Here is a 19,798-nt window from a genome sequence, read left to right on the forward strand (position 1 = left end):
AGATGCAGTAACTTTACTTAGACACAGTAACTGCTTCTCTGGACATAGATCCCCTTGCTTGCTTAAAAGGAACTCAGGAGAGGGAATTAGATGCCCTGTGAGCACACCTAGCAGGTGTGGGCAGGCGACATCGCTCTGGGATTCCCAGCGAATGTGCCCCCAAGTGGGAGGGAATGTTCTTATTTAATCCTGACTTAACTCCTATGGGTGCTAAAAGTGTCTGCATTTAGGTTTGCCCAAGGAGGATATAGATCCATAGAGATCTGGATTGATCATATATTCTCACAGTGAGATCTGTGTACCAGCAAAGAAAGTTAAACTGAAACCAAATTCCCAAAGGCGTGTCAAGCTGTGGGCACAAAATTAGAGCCCCATCCATCGTCTTCAGTGTAAACTGAGTTGTTTGATCAGTGACTTTGAGATTTGGGGAGAACTGTGACATCATCACGACTCAGTCTTTTCCATGCAGAGCTGGCTAACCCGCCTGTGTGTCTGTTACTCTGACTCCACCTTCTCTCTCAGGTCCTTACTTGAGGTTCCGGAGGTGGGCCCCTGCTGTGATCTCCTACTGTGCTTACCCCAGTATTTCCTTTTTTCTCCTAAAGATCATTTGGTCTGGATGCGGTGGCTCACACCTGTAATCCCAGCACTTTGGGAAGCTGAGGCGGGTGGATCACGAGATCAGGAGTTCAAGACCAGCCTGACTAACATGGTGAAACCCCATCTCTACTAAAAATACAAAAATTAGCTGGGTGTGGTGGCATGTATCTGTAATCCCAGCTATTTAGGAGGCTGAGGCAGGAGAACTGCTTGAACCTGGGAAGCGGAGGTTGCAGTGAGCCGAGATCATGCCACTGCACTCCAACCTGTGCAACAGAGTGAGACTCCTTCTCAAAACAAAAACAAAAACAAAATCATTTGGAACCTTGTTTTAAGGATATGGGGCTATTTAGGTTTTCTATTTGTTTCTTTCTTTTTTTTTTTTTTTTGAAACAGGGTCTTCTCTGTCACCCAGGCTGGAGTGTAGTGCTGCAGTCATGGCTCACTGTAGCCTTAATTTCCTGAGCTCAGGTGATCCTCCCCTCTAGCCTCCCCAGTAGCTGGGACTACAGGTGTGCCACAGTCATGCCTGGCTAATTTTTAAATTTTTATTTTAATTTTTATTTTTGAGATGGGCGTCTCACTGTGTTGCTCAGGCTGGTTGAACTCCTGGGCTACATCGATTCTCTCTCCTCGGCCTCTCAAAGTGCTGGTGTTACAGGCTTGTGTCACCGTGCCTGGCCCAGTTCTTCTTGAGTGACCTTAATTTCTGTTTTTCACTATTTTAGTTGGTTAAATAAAGCATTGATCCTGTTTTATCACTTGGCAGGAAAACCAGACAATCCACCAGCCCAGGAGGGGACAAGCAGGATTAATCCTCCTCCTTGTCATCTCTGGCTCCAGCCCCACCCTGGTCCATCTTGGCATTCTTCCTCTTCACGTGGCTGGGGTGGCCACCCCCATAGGGAGGCAGAGGGAGAAGTCGATTGCTTCTGGGAATCCAGGCGGACAGTGAAAAACGGGATATTCACCACCTGCTCATGGACACGGATATGACCTGGCGGATGAGCACACAACCGTGGCGGATGGACTTACCCAAGCCCAGCTTGAAGACCTGGGTCTGTAGGCATCTCTCTAAGAAATCATCGATCTTCAGGCCCACGATGTAATCCAGCTTCATCTTTCCCTCATCCAGCTCCCCAGTGCGGACCAGCCACTGCAGCAGGGAGTGACTTCGAACAGAAGCCGTGGGTCCTTCTCGTCAAGTGTCAGCGGCTCCCTGGCAGCCTTGTGGATCTTGACCAGGGTAAATTTGACCCTCCACACCTCACATTTGTTCTGGAGCCCATACTCGCCAATCAGCTTCAGCTTTTGGTCGAGATGAGATTTCTCGAAGGGTCTCTGCGGGGTCACATAAGTTTTGCGACAAACCCAGCTCCGGGCTGCTGGCGTGTTGGCTCCACTTGCCCATCTATGCCTAAGCGCAGGCCCTGGTCATTGACAAAGAGCTCAAAATTTTTATATGTTTCATCTAAGGTGCTGATTCTATTGATACAAAGTTGTTCATAATATGCCCTTATCCTTTTAACATTGGTAGTGATGCTACCTGTCTTTTCTGAGATTGGTTTGTGTCTTTCGTATTTTTTTCTGATCTGTCTGGCTAGAGGTTTATCAATTGTTTTGATTTTCCTCAAACTTTTGGTTATAATGAGTCTCTCTCTCTCTCTCTTTTCCTGATTGTATTAATTTCTGTTCTGTTCTTTGTTTCCTTTCTTCTCCTTACTGGATTTTATTTGCTCTTTTTCTAGTTTCTTACTGTAAAGGCGGAAGTCATTGATTTGCTTTGATTTGAGACTTCTTTTCTAATGTAGGCAGTAAATGGTGTAAATTCCCTCTGAGTATGACTTTAGTGGCATCTCACATTGATATGTTTTCACTTTCATTCAGTTTATTTTTATTTTCATTCTTATTTATCTTTTGAGACAGAGTCTTGCTCTATCATCGAGGCTGGAGTGTAGTGGTGCAATCTCAGCTCACTGCAGCCTCCACCTCCTGGATTTAATCGATTCTTGTGCTCCAGCTTCCTGAGTAACTGGGATGCGCCTTTCACCATGCTCAGCTGATTTTTGTATTTTTAGTAGAGACGGGGTTTCACCATGTTGGCCAGGCTGGTCTTGAAGTCCTGACCTCAAGCGATCTGCCTCCTTGGCCTCCCAAAGTAGTGGGATTACAGGCATGAGCCACCACACCTGGCTAGAAGTGTATTTTTTAGTTTCCAATTTACTTGGGGATTTTTCCAGCTATCTTGTGATTGATTTCTAACTTAAATCCATTGTGGTCAATGAACTTACATTGTACAACTTAACTACTTTTTAAATAATTTCAAAAGCTGAGAGAGATATTTAAAGCATGTTTTTATGTAATGATAATAATCTCAGAGAGAACACAGTTGAAGAACAGGAAGAATTACAAGAACAAAATGTGTGGGAAGACCAAGCACGGTGGATCCAGGAATCAGGTGGGGGCGTGGAGGGGGAAGCAGTGCACTTCTTCTCTTGTAACAGAAGGGAAGGCAGAGTGTGTGGGTTTAGACCCAAGCATGCTGGGGAAACTAAGGCCTTCCTGAGGGCATCTGCTATCTCTTTGGAGGGTGACAGATTTGAGGTCATAATTGAGAGGCATTAGTTTGGGGAAATTGAGGACAGTAGCCATTTTGCAGATTGGGAAAGTGATTTTTTTTTTTTTTCTAGGCTTTAAAAAGAATGGTAGGGGCTGGGCACAGCGGCTCACACCTGTAATCCCAGCACTTTGGAAGGCCAAGGCAGGCAGATCACTTGAAGCCATGAGTTTGAGACCATCCTGGCTAACATGGTGAAACCCTGTCTTTACTAAAAATACAAAAAAAAAAAAAAAAAAAAAAATTAGCTGGGCGTGGTGGCGGGCGCCTGTAGTCCCAGCTACTTGGGTGTCTAAGTCAGGAGAATGGTGTGAACCCAGGAGGCGGAGCTTGCAGTGAGCCAAGATCACACCACTGCACTCCAGCCTGGGCGACAGAGCGAGACTCTTGTCTCAAAAAAAAAAAAAAAAAAAAGGCAAGTGTGGTAGCGTCCATCTGTAGTCTCAGTTACTTGGGAGGCAGAGGTAGGAGAATCACTTGAACTCGAAGGGGGTGGGAGGCGGAGGTTGCAGTGAGCCGAGATCACACCACTGCACTGCAGCCTGGCAATAGAGTGAGACTCTGTCTCAAAAAAAAAAAAAAAGAAAGAAAAAGAAATGGCTCTGGTTATTGCCATCAACAGAATAATGCCCCTCCCCCAAGAGGTCTGCATTCCAATCCACAGAGACTGTGAATGTTGCTTTCCTTGACAAGAGGGACTTTGCAGAAGTGATTACAGATCTTGATGTGGGGAGACTAGCCTGGGTTATCCAGGTGGGCCCAGTGTAGACACAAGGGTCTTCATGAGAGGGAGGCAGAAGGGTCCGAGATGAAGATGTGGTAGAAGCAGAGGTCAGGTGAGATTTGGAGATGGAGGAAGGGCCTGTGCCAAGGAACACAGACAGCCTCCGGAAGTTGGCAGGACAGCAGAGGGGTTCCTCCCTCAGGGACTCAGCACGGCTCTGATTCCTTGACTTTAGGACTTCCAACCTCCAGAACGGTAAGATCATACATGTATGTTGTCTCACGCCCCCTCAGTTTGTGGTAATTTGTTATAGTGGCCATAGAAAAGGACTGCAGTTAGAGGAAGATTCCTACTTTCTGTCCTGGCTGAGAGGAAACACTATTCTCTTGTACTTAGTACAGGCTTGCACAAATAATTGGAATTGTGAGCAGATCTTTTAAGAAAAAGACTGGGCCGGGCACAGTGGCTCACGCCTGTAATCCCAACACTTTGGGAGGCCAAGGCGGGTGGATCACGAGGTCAAGAGATCAAGACCATCCTGGCCGACATGCTGAAACCCCATTTCTACTAAAAATACAAAAATCAGCTGGGTGTGGTGGTGCACGCCTGTAGTCCCAGCTACTCGGGGAGGCTGAGGCAGGAATCGCTTGAACTCGGGAGGCAGAGGTTGCAGTGAGCTGAGATTGTGCCACTGCACTCCAGCCTGGCAAGAGTGAGACTCCGTCTCAAAAAAAAAAAAAAAAAAAAAAAAAGTAGACGACTAGGGTTCAGGCACGGTGGCTCATGCCTGTAATTCCAGCACTTTGGGAGACTGAGGTAGGCGGGTAGCTTGAGTCCAGCCTGGGCAACATAGTGAAACCCTGTCTCTACCTAAAATACAAAAATTAGCTGGGTGTGGTGGTGCGTGCCAGTAATCCCAGCTGGGAGGATTGGGTGAGCCTGGGAGGTGGAGGTTGTGGCGAGCCGAGATCGCGCCATTGCATTCCAGCCTGGGCAACAAAAGCAAAACTCTGTCTCAAAAAAAAAAAAAAGAAAGAAAGAAAAAAGAAACGTTGTGGGTTCTTGTGGTTGACTGCTGTGATTCTGTTTAGATTGGCTTTGCTATCACTTAGCGCTATTGTCCCTTTGTGTTTACAAATCATTAGGGTAAGAACCCAAACCTTTGCCAGTAACATGGCATTCTTCCAGGGTTCTTCTCCTTCCAAAGTCCTTTTGTGGTCTGAGGGACTGAATGTCCACAGCTGTTCCCTCATCTGCATCCAGCGGCTCTCTGAGCACCTGTGAGGTACCAGTCATGCTCAGGAGTGAACAGAGGGCTGGGGAGGGCAGGAGTGGAGCTCCCTGCCCTCGTGGCTCCTTATTGTATCTCCTACTTACTCACTGGGCAAAGTTCCCAATCTCTCAGTGTCTCAGTTTGCTCATCTGTACAATGGGAATAGTTTTAGTGCCTTGCTCTTGTGATTGCTGTAAGGAGTACAGCATGAATGTTTAATATTATAAAAGTGCTTTGAGCAGTACTGACAAATGGTAATATATAAATGTTTGCTCTTCTTACCTTTTTCAGCAAAGGCAGGCAGACACCATCTAAAACCATACATTCATGTCTTTACAGCCATTGATTGGTGTTCTCCTGGATAACAGGTACAGTCATGACTACCATTATTTGCTAGAGGCAGATAATGTGGGCAGAGGTGGGAGGTGAGGGGAACCTGTCTACAGCTTCACCTTAAAGAAAGCGTTCTTGACTCCCATCGCGTTCTAAGATAGTCTGGGTTGCAGAAGGCAAGCTTGGGCAGGAATGGGGCCCATTGTTTTTCTGGAAGCAAGATTAAGGTCAGGTTCTGAGTCAAACGAAGAGGTCAGCAAACAGCTTGGTAACTCCCCAACTCCTCTTCTCTATCCGTAGTTCTTCACTGCCTGCCCTTCCCAGGGGTGAATCACAAAGTGGTTTAGGGTCAGGACAGTGAGGCTGTTGAGTGCCATTGGGGGGTGTCAGGGAGAAGACAATTCCTATGATGCCACCTCATGCAGCTGAAACCTCGCCTTCCTCTCCTAAGTGTTCTGTGCCTGAGCACTGAGGACAGGACTATGCATGGTCCCAGCAGGGCTTCACCAGGCAGAACAAGCAGGTGTGTGATTTGTATGCTTGAGGTCACCATAGTGGCTGTCCCTTTGCTACCCTGGAATTGGTTTCTGGTCTCTATATTCAGAGTGACTCAGGGAAAAGCGTACTGCTTATTGTAAACACTGCTGACTTGGAGGAAGAGATTCTCCTTGCAGATGTGGTAGGAACCAGTTTAAGTGTGATGTCTGGAAGGCTGGGCTCTGTGCCTGCAAGGAAATCTGCCACGCCCTTGCTAAACTGGACGGAGAAGGGGCCATGGCAGGCTGGTGAAGCACCTGTGCTAGGAAATGTGGGTCTGAGGCCCCTAGTCCTGTCCTTGGGAACTGCATCGGGGTTTGTTTTAAAGCCTGTTCTTACCTCTTAGCTTGGCAAAGTATTGCCAAGGCTGGGGAAAACAGCCATTCACACATATTTCTGGCGAGTGTAATGTACCTCCTCCTTGGAGGGCAATTCGGCTGTTGTCTATCGAAATTAAAAATATGCATCTCTTCCTGGAAAGGGAATTGTTGGGGGAATTTATCCTACAGATACCCTCCCATGTGTGTAATGATAGCAGGACCAGGATGTTCTTTAAAAGCGGTTCCCAGCCAGTTTGTTACAAAGGTCACAAATTATTCAGCAAGATGATAATGGTTTTATGTTTTTTAAAATGATAAATTGTAGCCTGTTGATCATCGTTAAAAATATTTGAATGCTATTTGTATGGCTTTCTCTGTGAACTTCAGTAATTATTTTGGACCGTTTGTGTTTGTAGAACTTGCTGCCAGACAGTGCCCCTTGTGGTTGAGTGGCTGCACTACATGGCATATGTATCAGTTTCCTGGGGTCACCATAACTAAACAGCAAATACGGGTGCAGAGGTTCATTCTCTCATAGTTCCGGAAGCCAGGAGTCCGAGATCAAAATGTTGTCAGGACCATGCTCTCTTTTAAAGCGCTGGGAAAGAATCCTTCCCTGCCTCTTCCACTTGCTGGTGGTTGCTAGCAATCTTTGGCGTTCCTTGTCTCGGGGCAGCATCATACATACCAACCTCTGCCTCTGCTTTCACACGGCTGCCGTCTCTGCTGGGCATCTGTGTGTGTCTTCTCCTCTCCTCTTTTTTTTTTTTCCTGACACAGAGTCTCATTGTGTTGCCCAGGCTGGAGTGCAGTGGCATGATCTTGGCTCACTGCAACCTCCGTCTCCCATGTTCAAGTGATTCTCAAGCCTCAGCCTCCCAAGTAGCCAGGATTACATGCACCCGCCACTATGCCTAGCTAATTTGTGTATTTTTAGTAGAGACAGGGTTTCACCATGTTGGCCAGGCTGGTCTCGAACTCCTGACCTCAAGTGACCCACCCGCCTCGCCTCCCAAAGTGCTGGGGTTACAGGCATGAGCCACAGTGCCTGACCCTTCTCCTCTTATTATAAGGAGTCTTCCAGCATAATCTCATCTTAACTCATTACATCTGTAAAGACCCTAGTACCAAAAGGGCACATTCTGAGGTGGCAGGTGGATGTGAATTTTGAGGGGACACTACAGAATTAACCCACTATAGAATCTTTCTTTAATGTTTCTATTGATCCCTTTCAATTGGTCTAATATATTACTTAGCCTGAATTTTTTTTTTTTCTTTTTTGAGACAGTGTCTTGCTCTATTGCCCAGGCTGGAATGCAGTGGCATGATAATGGCTCACTGCAGCCTTGACCTCCCAGGCTCAAGTGATCCTCCCACCTCAGCCTCTTGAGTAGCTGAGACTACAGGTATGTGCCACCATGCCTGGACAATTTTTTATTTTTATATATGTTTTTAAGAGGCAGGGTCTTGCTATGTTGCCCAAGCTGGTCTTGAACTCCTGGGCTAGAGCAATCCTCCTACCTTGGACTCCTAAAGTGCTGGAATTTCAGGCATGAGCCATTGCATCTGGACAGCCTGACTTGTTTATCATAAATTCTTTTTTGAGATGGAGTCTTGCTCTGTTGCCCAGGCTGGAGTACAGTGGCATGATCTCAGCTCACTACAACCTCCACCTCCTGGGTTCAAGCGATCCTCCTGCCTCAGCCTCCCAAGTAGCTGGGATTACAGGTGCCTGCCATCACACCCAGCTAATTTTTGTATTTTAGTAGAGATGGGGTTTCACCATATTGGTCAGGCTGTTCTCGAACTCCTGACCTCAGGAGATCCGCCCATCTTGGCCTCCTAAAGTGCTGGGATTACAGGCATGAGCCACTGTGCCTGGCCTATCGTAAATTCTTGTCTGCATGTCTTAGTCCATTTGTGCTGCTATAACAAAATACGTGAGACTGGGTAATTTATAAACAATAGAAATTTATTTCTTGTGGTTCTGGATACTAGAAAGTCCAAAGTCAATGTTCTAGGAAGTCTGGTGAGGGCCTGGTCTGTACTTCCAAGATGATGCCTTGTTGTTTTGCCCTCCAGAGGGGATGGATGCTTTGTCTTCACATGGTGGAAGGGCGAAAAGGAGGGAGGCAGCTCCCTTATATATCTTTTATAAAGTCATTAATCCCATTTGTGAGGACAGAGCCCTCATGACCCAATCGCCTCCCTGAAACCTCCACCTTCTAATACCATCATCTTGGTGATTAGGTTTCAACATATAAATTTTGGGAGGACACATAATTCAAACTATAGCAGTATATATAAAATTTAGTTTCCTTTTGGTACAGTTTGCTCTTATATTTTTCTATCATCCTAGGAGCTTGCTATGGTTTGAATGCTTCTCCCCTCTGAAACTCACGTTGAAACTTAATCCCAAATGTAACGATATTGACAGGTGGAGCCTGTACAAGGTGATTGGGTCATTAGTGCTCTGTCCTCACCAATGGATTAATATATCATAGATTAATGGGTTAATGGATTAATGGGTTATCTTGGGAATGGGTTAGTTATTATAAGACCGAGTCTGTTGTAAGAGTCAGTTGGCATTCTCTTGTGTACTCCTTGCCATGTGACCCTACACCAATTTGGAACTCTGCAGAGAGTCCCCACTAGCAAGAAGGTCCTTACCAGACGCAGCTCCTTGACCTTAGACTTCCAGCCTCCAGACTGTAAGAAATGAATGTATTTTCTTTACAAATTACCCAGTCTCAGGCATTCAGTTATGGCAACAGAAAAGGGACTAAGATAGCCATCTTTACTGTTTTTGTTATCTGGTATTGGGTGTCTCTAAAGAGAATATAACTGCATTGTTAACTATTTCCTACCCTCCTTTGTTAGTGACTTCATTTTTTTTATTCTTTTTTTTTTTTTTTTTTTTTTTTTTTTTTTTGAGACGGAGTCTCGCTCTGTCACCCAGGCTGGAGTGCAGTGGCCGGATCTCAGCTCACTGCAAGCTCCGCCTCCCGGGTTCACACCATTCTCCTGCCTCAGCCTCCCGAGTAGCTGGGACTACAGGCGCCTGCCACCTCGCCCGGCTAAGTTTTTGTATTTTTAGTAGAGACGGGGTTTCACTGTGTTACCCAGGATGGTCTCGATCTCCTGACCTCGTGATCCGCCCGTCTCGGCCTCCCAAAGTGCTGGGATTACAGGCTTGAGCCACCGCGCCCGGCCTTATTCTTTTTTTTTTTTTTTTTTTTTTTTTTTTTTTTTTTTTTTTTTTTGAGACAGGCTCCCTCTGTTGGCCAGGCTGGAATGCAGTGGCATGATCTTGGCTCACTGCAGCTTCAAACTCTTGGGTTCAAGCCTCCTGAGCAGTTGGGACTACAAGCGTGCACCAAACTTGGATAAATTTTTGGTAGACATGGGTTCTCACTGTGTTGCTCAGGCTGGTCTCAAACTCCTGGGCTCAAATGATCCTACCCACTACAGCCTCCCAAAGTGCTGAGATTACAGGCATGAGCCGCTGCGCCCAGACTTTTAGCAGGTTTTTAAAAATAGAAATCTAATATTCATGGAGCTCTTGCTCAGAGTCAGGTGCCTCTCTCAACACTTTACACTGACCTATGTGTTCCACTCTAACAAGAGACTTACCCCATATCATGAGCCAAGCATGGGTGGGACCCTCTTGAAAGCAGACACTAAAATGTCTTGGTAGCCACACTGATTTTCTTTTTCCTTCATAGCTATCTTGTTGCTTTCAGTTCTGTATCACCGCCTTCAGGACAGCCAGCTATCCAGGTTCAAGAGAAGATCCTGTTGCACTCATTCTGCAGGGACATTACACTTTTTGGGAAAGAACCTTTGTGCTGCTGTCAAACAACAGTTATCCTCTGTTATTTAGCAACCCTTGTTCTTTGAACATTTTCTTCTTTAAAAAATAGTTTTATTGAGATGTAACATGAATTAAATCCCAGTAAAAATACACGATTCAGTGATTGATAGTATGTTCACAGAATTGTATAACCATTACCACTATGTTGGGATCTTTTCATCACCCCTAAAAGAAACCCCATAGCAATTAGCAGTCATTCCCATTTCCTTCCATGCCCTCATCCCTAGGCAGCCACTAACCTGCTTTCCATCTGTATAGACTTACTGATTCTAGGCATTTCAGATAAATGAAACAGTAAGATGTGGCCCTTTGTGACTGACTTTCACATTGTGTGTGTGTGTATATGTGTGTGTGTGTGTGTGTGTGTTTTCTTTTTTAAGACCAGGTCTCGCTCTGTTGCTCAGGCTGGAGCCCAGTGGTGCAATCATAGCTCACTGCAGTCTTTACCTCCCTGGGCTCAAGTGACCCTCCTACCTCAGTCTCCTGAGTCGGTGGGACTATGGGTGTGCACCACCATGCCCTGCTCATTTTTTTGTATTTTTTTTGTAGAAACAAGGTTGCACCATGTTAGCCAGGCTGGTCTCGAACTCCTGGGCTCAAGTGATCTGCTCGCCTCAGCCTCCCAAAGCCCTGGGATTACAGACATGAGCTAACACACCCAGCCTCTCTTAGTATGTTTCAAGGTTCATCTGTGTTGTAGCATCTTACTGGCTTTTAAAGTTAACATTTAGTAAGTTTGATTCTTGATAGGATTTATAATGAATTTTTAGTTCATAGAAATATTCTGAAAAATATTAATTGAACATAAAGTTGATACAATAAAGGAATAGACTTTGTGACTTCAGGAATCAGTTTTTTTCACAATTGATTCTACATGAATATAATATTTTGTTGCTTTTTCAGAATTTTAACTAAAACTAATATTTCTATATTGTATTTCACTCATCTATGCTTAATCTAAAAAGGTTGAGTTGGTTTAAAGCATTCCTAAGAAGTGGCTGATGTAAGATGGATTAATTGATTCACAGACTCACCCTGTCGCCCAGGCTGGAGTGCAGTGGCATGATCATGGCTCGCTGTAGCCTCAACCTCCTGTGTCTCTTCAAGTTGTTGGGACTACAGGCATGCACCACAATACTCGGCTAGTGTTTTGTATTTTTTTAGAGATGGGATTTTGCCACATTACCCAGGCTGGTCTCGAGCTCCTGACCTCAAGTGATCTGCCAACCTCAGCCTCCCAAAATGCTGGGATTACAGGCATGAGCCACTGTGCCCCGCCAAGATTTATTTTTTGAAATATCAAATTTCAAAAGTTTGAAAAAAACTGTGAAAAGTCTTTAGTCTCTTAAATTCTTTATATCTAAATATAACATTCTGTCTTCTAAATATAACATTCTATATATCTAAACATTCTTCTTCTTCTTCTTCTTATTATTATTATTAGACGGAGTCTCATTCTGTCGCCCAGGCTGGAGTGCAGTGGCGTCATTTCCACTCACTGCAAACTCCCCCTCCTGGATTCAAGCAATTCTTCTGCCTCAGCCTCCTGAGTAGCTGGGACTACAGGCACCCGCCACCACGCCCGGCAAATTTTAGTATTTTTAGTAGAGATAGAGTTTCCCATGTTGGCCAGGTTGGTCTCGAACCCCTGACCTCAGGTGATCTGCCCACCTTAGCCTCCCAAAGTGCTGGGATTACAGGCATGAGCCACTGTGCCCAGCTAAATATAACTTTTAAAGTTAAGTCTGTGTGTTAGTAACTTATTGCTACATAACGAGTTACTTCAAACTTCGGTGACTTAAAACATTTATTTTCTCAGTTTCTGTAGATCAGGAATGAGAGTAGCTTAGCTGGGTAGTTCCGCCTCGGGGCCTCTCGTGAGCCATCTTGCTGTCAGCTGGGGCTGCGGTCATCTGGGGGCAGAAAGCTCGTGGCTGGAGGCCTCAGCTCTTAGCCAAGAGGGCCCCTCCTTGGGTGGCCTCAAGACACTGCAGCTGGCTTCCTCCAGAGTGAGTGAACCAAAAGAGGGAGAAAGAAGAAAGCCAAACTGTGTTTTATGACCTAGTTACTTCTACCATTCCTTCCGCATGTCTGCTGGTCACACAGAGCAAGTCTGATCCAGTGTGGGAAGGGCCTACACAGGGTCTGAAGAACAGAAGGCAGGGATCATGGGACGGTCTTGGAGGCCGGCCACCACAAGCTGGACAGTCATCTGACTCCCTAGACTGGCAGTCAAAAAATCACTTACATTGCCCAGTAGGTAATACAGTAAAGATTAGGGAGGCGGAGCACGGTGGCTCACACCTGTAACCCCAGCACCTTATGAGGTTAAGGCGGGAGGATGACTTGAGGCCAGGAGTCTGAGACCATCCTGGACATCATAGTGAGACCGCATCTTCACAAAAAATTTTAAAAATTAGCCATCTCCACAAAACATTTAAAAAATTAGCCAGATGTGCACCTGTAGTCCTACCTACTTAGGAGGCTGAGGCAGGAGAATCCCTTGAGCCCAGGAGCTTGAGGCTGCTAGTGACCTATCATCACACTACCACATTCTATCCTGGGTGACAGAGTGACCCTCTAATCCTAAAAAATTTTTTTAAAAATTAATATTGCCAAGCACAGTGGCTCATGTCCATCATCACAACACTTTGGGAGGCTGAGGCAGACAGATAGCTTGAGCCCAGGAGTTCCAGACCAGCCTGGGAAACATGGTAAAACTCCATCTCTTTAAAAAAGACAGAAAATTAGCCAGGTGCAGTGGTGCACGCCTATAGTCCCAGCTACTTGGGAGGCTGAGGTGGGAGGATCACTTGAGCCTGGCAGGTGGAGGTTGCAGTGAGCCAAGATCATGTCATACTACTGCACTCCAGCCTGGGCTATGAGAGTTAGACCCTGTCTCCAAAAAAATAAAAACAAAAACAAAAAGACAAGAAAGAAAAGAAGGAAAGAAAGAAAAGAATACTGCATGGATCATGTGAACATATTTCATATGTATGTACAGATACAAATGTGTATTGAAAAAGTGTGTGTTTCCAAAGCAAAAATTCAGCTTTGGAAAAGTGAGTTTAGGAATTGTTTACTAGTAGCTACTAGCCAGTGTTATGAATACAAATTTAATTCTAAAAAAAGTTATAGCTACTAGAATAATATTTACATGTACTTGAAGAATGGCTCGAGTGTTGTTTTTGAAATAAAACTGTGCTGTTCAACAAGATCTTCACATAGCGAGCACTTACTGTTAATGTTACCAGCCTGAACGAGATGTTGGCATCAACATACACTTCCAAAGACTTAGTACAGAAAATTGTTAAGTACCTCGCTAATGTTTTTCATGCTGATCGTACTGCAAAATACATCATTTTCCAATGATATTTCATGTTGGGTGAAATTAAATGTTAAAATGTTAGTTTTACATGTTTCTTTTTTACTATAATGTGCGACTACAGAATTTGAAATTACATGATTGCATTTGTAGCTGAAATTGTGTTTCTTTTGGTTAGTGATGATTTGAAATGGAAAAGTTTGCCTGGACTCAGAATTCATTGACGATATCACAAGACAATGTCAATTTGTAAATGAAAAGAAAAGCTATTAGATTTCAGGACTAGACGATTGCTTTGAACTATGAATTAAATAGATTAAAGTATCTGAAATCTAGTTAATGGCAAGAACAGAAAATGTTTAAATAGGGATAAACAGTCTCCTGTTTGTTCCCACCTACTTGAGCAAACACATTTTTTTTTTTTGAGAAGGAGTCTCACCTGTTGCCCAGGTTGGAGTGCGGTGGTGCGATCTCAGCTCACTGCAAGCTCCTCCTCCTGGGTTCACGCCATTCTCCTCCCTCAGCCTCCCGAGTAGCTGGGACCACAGACGCGCACCACCACACCCAGCTAATTTTTTGTATTTTTAGTAGAGACAGGGTTTCACTGTGTTACAGGGTGGTCTTGATCTCCTGACCTCGTGATCCGCCTGCCTCGGCCTCCCAAAGTGCTGGGATTACAGGTGTAAGCCAACGCACCCGGCCTGCAAACACATTTTCTAATCAATGAGAACTCTAAAAAAAAATGGAAGCGATCATCTTTAAAAAGTTATCTTGATCAGCAATTGCATCTAGAGAGTCCTCATTATTCATTAACTCTATTTTGTGAATTCAACTACTCACTAAAATTTACTTGTAACTCCAAAATCAGTTCTCCTGGCACTTTTGCAGCTGTTTGTAGATATGCACAGAGTGGCAAAAATTTTTATCACCTAACATGCATGTTCGCAAATGAAGTCAAACAAGGTGACACCCTGCCTTCTTCTTTTGCACTCATATTGTAAATCAGTGTCCTTTTTGTGGTCTTCGTGCCACATTTTTCACATTTTTGTGCCTTTTGGTGGTGATTTTTTTTTTTTTTTTCTGAGAGAATCTTGCTCTGTTACCCAGGCTGGAATGCAGTGGCACAATCTCAGCTCACTGCAACCACTGCACTCTGGGGTTCAAGCAATTCTCCTGCCTCAGCTTCCCTAGTAGCTGGGATTACAGGTGTGCACCACTACGCCCAGCTAATTTTTGTATTTTTAGTAGAGATGGGGTTTCACTATGTTGGCCAGGCTGGTCTCGAACTCCTGACCTCAAGTGATCCACCCACCTTGGCTTCCCAAAGTGTTGAGATTATAGGTGTGAGCCACTGCACCTGTTCAAAACGGCTCCATACAGAGTGCTGAAGTGCTTTCCAGCATTCCTTGGCACAGGAAGGCTGGGATGGGCCTTCAATAGTCTTCGTGTCAGGTATGAGTTGTAGTGCTGTTGGCTGTGAGTTCAGCGTGAATGAGTTAACAATACAGTCCATCCAGAAAAAGGAAGAGGAAGACTGCCAATCTATGATGAAGCTATGGAGAAGTGGCTACATTTGTGGATTCCTGAGATGACGACCCATTTAACCAACCATAGCAGACAGCACTGTGAAGCTGAAAGCCCAAGAAACTTCCAGTCACGCAATACAGGATCAGAACATTGTTAAACCCTTCTCAGCCATTGCTGGTCAGCAACGTGTTTCAGAAGGTGACATGGAGTGAAAAACATCAAGTTGCAGGTGAGGCATGTTCTGCAGATCAGGAGACTGGAAGAATTTTTAAAATACCTGCCGAGTGTTATACAGGAAAAGCATCCTGTGGAAGAACAGGTTTTCAATGCTAATGAAACTGGTTTGTTATGCAAGGAAGTTGGCAAATGAACCTATACCACAAGTGGCATTCCAGTTTACAAAAATGTGGCCAGAGGCTCATAGGAACTTAACCCTGTATTTCCACTAGGAGCAATAATTTAATATTAACAGATTCAGTGTTTGCAGTGACTTTATAGAACATAACTGTGGTGAATAATGAGAATCAACTATTTCAGGCATAAAGCCTGATATTTAAAATATTAAATCTTATAAAGCCTGATATTATAAATTAAAAAATTTTTTTAAAAATCAACTTCTTCAAAATAATTAAAGACTTAGAAGTTTTGTATAGGCCAGGTGTGGTAGCTCATGCTTGTAATACCAACACTTTGGGAAGTTGAAGTAGGAGGATTACTTGAACCCAGGAGTTTGAGACCAGCCTGGGCAATAGAGACTCTGACTCCAAAAAGATAAAATAAAATTACATGGGTGTGGTGGCGCACATCTGTAGTCCTAGCTACTTGAGAGGCTGAGGTGGGAGGATCCCTTGAGCCCTAGAGTTTGAGGTTGCAATGAGCTAGGATCATGCCACTGTACTCCAGCCTGGGTGACAGAGTGGGACCCTTGGTTTAAAAAAGTTTTATATATAAATTCAATATCAATATATTTTCCTGTATGTGTGTTGGTGTGTTTCATAACTATATGTCAGGTGTGGTGGCTTACACTTGTAATCCTAGCACTTTGGGAGCCAAGGCAGATGGATTGCTTGAGTCTAGGAGTTTGAGACCAGCCTGGGTAATATGGTGAAACCCTGTCTCTACCAAAAGGATACAAAAATTAGCCAAGTGTGGTAGTGCATGCCTGTGGTCCCAGCTACTTGGGAGGCTGAGGCAGGAGGACAGCTTGAGCCCAGGAGGGGGAGGTTGCTGAGGTCATTTCACTGCACTCTAGACTGGGTGACAGAGAGAGAGCCTGTCTGAAAAAACTAACAAAACTATATAATATAAAGAATATAGGCTGGGCATGGTGGCTCATGCCTGTAATCCCAGCACTTTGGAAGGCTGAGGTGAGAGGATCGCTTGAGCCCAGGAGTTCCAGACCAGCCTGGGTAACGTATAAGACCTTGTCTCTACTAAAATAAAAAATTAGCCAGGTGTGGTGGTGTGCACCTGTGGTTCCAGGTACTTGGGTGGCTGAAGCTGCAGTGAGCCGTGATCATGCCGCTGCATTCCAGCCTGGGCAACAGAATGAAAACTTGTCTCATTGAAAAAAGAAAAATAAAAAGAAAATATATTATTAGTAACCTTTTCCATCAAGGTCCAAGGTAAATGACCTCAGTGCCTTCAATTTGCTTCAGTGTGTTATATAAATATTAACATATTTGTGTGTGCTAAGAGATGAGAATAATTGGGAAGTATGACATTACAGACTTATTTATAACTTATTTATACATCTCAAGTAGCCCCGTGACCATCCTTAATAGAACGATTAAATACTCACATGATGAGATGCTATGCAGCCATTAAAAAGAATGAGGCAGCTCTAAATATTGTAAAAGGCTTCAAAATGTATTAAGTGAGGAAAGGAGGTGGGGCACGGTGGCTCATGCCTCTAATCCTAGGACTTTGGGAGCCTGAGGTGGGAGGATTGCTTAAGGCCAGAAGTTTAAGACTAGCCTTGGCAACATAGACCCCATCTCTACAAACAATTTTTAAAAATTAGCTGAGTGTGGTAGTGCATATCTGTGTTCCCAGCTACTCCCGGGGCTGAGTCAGGAGGGTCGCTTGAGCCAAGGAGTTTGAGGCTGCTATAAGCCATGATTGCACCACTGCACTCAGTCGGGGCAACAAAGCAAGAGGAGGAGGAGGAGGAGGAGGAGGGGGAGGGGGAGGGGAGGAGGAAGGGGGGAGGAAGGGGGGAGGAGGAGAAGGAGGAGAAGGGGATGGGGAGGAGGAGGAGAAGGAGAAGGAGGAGAGGGAGGAGAGGGAGGGAAGGAGAAGAAGCAGGTGGGCGCAGTGGCTCACGTCTGTGATCCCAGCACTTTGGGAGGCTGAGGTGGGTGGATCACTTGAGGTCAGGAGTTCCGGACCAGCCTGGCCAATGTGGTGAAACCATGTCTCTACTAAAAATGCAAAAAAAAAAAAAAAATAGCCAAGTGTGGTGCTGTGCATCTGTAATCCTAGCTGAGGGTAATCCTTGGAAGGCTGAGGCAGGAGAATCGCTTGAACCTGGGAGGCAGAAGTTGCAGTGAGCCGAGATCACGTCACTGCACTACAGCCTGGGTGACAGAGCAAGTCCCCGTCAAAAAAAAAAAAAAAAACAAACAAAAATGAAAGAAAGAAAGAAGGAAAGAAAAGGGTACTAGTGTATTTATTAGTTTTCTATTGTTGCCGTAGCAAATGGTCTCAAATTTAGGGGCTGAAGACACAAACTTATGACCTTCTGATTCTGGGGTAGGAAGTCTGACACAAGCCTCACCTGCCTGAGACCAAGGTGCCAGCAGGGCTGCCTGCCTTACCGGGGCCAAGGAGAGAATCAGTGCTTTTGCACCTGCATTTCTTGGCTTCCTCTATCTTCAGTACCAGCAACTCTAGGTCTTTCTAACCCCAAAGTCACATCTTCTGACTACAGCCTGGGAAGGTTCTCAGCTTTAAGGATTTGTGGGATTACATGGGGCCCACCTGGATAATCCGGGCTAATCTGCCACCTCAAGGTCTTTAACTTTAATCAGCTGCCAGTCCCTATTGCCGTGTCACATATTTACTGATCCCAGGCATTAGGACATGGACATCTTGGTGAGGAGGCTTTATTCCGGCTACCATGGTGTGCTATTATTTGTATCAAAATATTTGCTTACTTACACTGTCTCTGGAAGGGGACATAGGAAGCTGGTAACAGCAGTTGCTTCTGGGGAGGACTGGGTAGCTGGGGGATATGGAGGCTGACTTCCCACTGTATCCAGCCTTCGTTCATTTGGGTTTTTAATCAGTGTGCATCTATTTACTTGAAAAAGTAAAGAATTGGCCGGGCACAATGACTCACACCTGTAATCCCAGCACTTTGGGAGGCTGAGGCGTGTGGATCACTTGAGGCTGGGAGTTTGAGATCAGCCTGGCCAACATGGCAAAGCCCCATCTCTACAAAAAGTTGGCCAGGTGTAGTGGCACATACCTATAATCCCAGCTACTCAGGAGGCTGAGGCAGGAGAACTGCTTGAACCCCGGAGGTGGAGGTTGCAGTGAGCCAAGATTGTGTCATTGAACTCCAGCCTGGGTGACAGAGCGAGACTCTATCTCAAAAAAAAAAAAAAAAGAGAAAGGAAAAGTGAAGAAAGTTTAAAGCTCTTAAGCTACATGGTGGTGGTTCATTGATGTGGTGTTTTTGCTTTCTTGCTAGTAGTGGAAGTTATCTGAGATACTGGCAGCAAATCTGTACAGGTCTGCAGCAGCCTCAACTCTTCCTTCCTCACAAGAAAAAATTAGACAGAGTGTCATAAGGCAGGAACAGAGACCGAGGCAAGCCTTAGAGTGTAGTGGAAGTTGATGAAAAAGATTTAGAACAGGAATGAAAGAAAAGAAAGTACACTTGGAAGAGGCCTAAGGGGGAACCTTGGAGGTCAAGTGCTCCGTTTGACCTTGGACCTAGGATTTTACACGCTGGCCTGCTTCCGGAGTCTTGCACCCCTTTCCCTTCATTCTTCCCTTAGGGTGAGCCACCCGCATGCACAGTGACCTGCTTGCGCTTGGAAGGCGAGCATGTTTGCGGGAGTTACGTGTGTTCACTGGAGCTGCCGGCGTGCTCACCTGAGTTGTTCTTCCCGTTTCTGGTGGAATGGCCCCCAGAAGGTTACCCTCTGCCGCCGTTTTGCCTGTGTGTGTGTATGTGGTTTTGTTTGTCTGTTTCTTTTGAGTTAGAGTTTCACTGTTAGTTGCCCAGGCTACAGTGCAATGGTGCGATCTTGGCTCACTGCAACCTCTGCCTCCCAGGTTCAAGTGATTCTCCTCCCTCAACCTCCTCAGTAGCTGGGACTACAGGCGCGTGCCACCATGCCCGGCTCATTTTTTTCTTTTAGTAGAGCTGGGGTTTCACCATGTTGGCCAGGCTGGTCTCGAACTCCTGACCTCGTGATCCATCCACCTTGGTCTCTCAAAGTGCTGGGATTACAGGCATGAGCCACCGTGCCAGCCGCCAGTGGAGTTTTTTTAGGTGCTTAGTACTGTATTCAAGATACCCAAGAATGTTACAGTAGGTAGCTAGTGGGGGCATGAGCAGGGCAGGAGACAGCTCCCCCCACCCACCAGAACTGTCAGGAGACCATCAAGTGGTGGCCCGGAGGTTGTCATACTGCCGCTCTAAAATGATAATTG

General features: G+C 45.3%; 1 pseudogene; it reads right to left on the reverse strand.

The window, feature by feature from the left end:
- Window positions 1–1,411: 1,411 nt before the first annotated feature.
- Window positions 1,412–5,693, reverse strand: LOC126950961 (40S ribosomal protein S9-like; annotated as a pseudogene).
- Between the last annotated feature and the right edge of the window lie 14,105 nt (window positions 5,694–19,798).

Source organism: Macaca thibetana, chromosome 3 (genome assembly GCF_024542745.1).
Source record: "Macaca thibetana thibetana isolate TM-01 chromosome 3, ASM2454274v1, whole genome shotgun sequence".
NCBI classification, from domain to species: Eukaryota; Metazoa; Chordata; class Mammalia; order Primates; family Cercopithecidae; genus Macaca; species Macaca thibetana.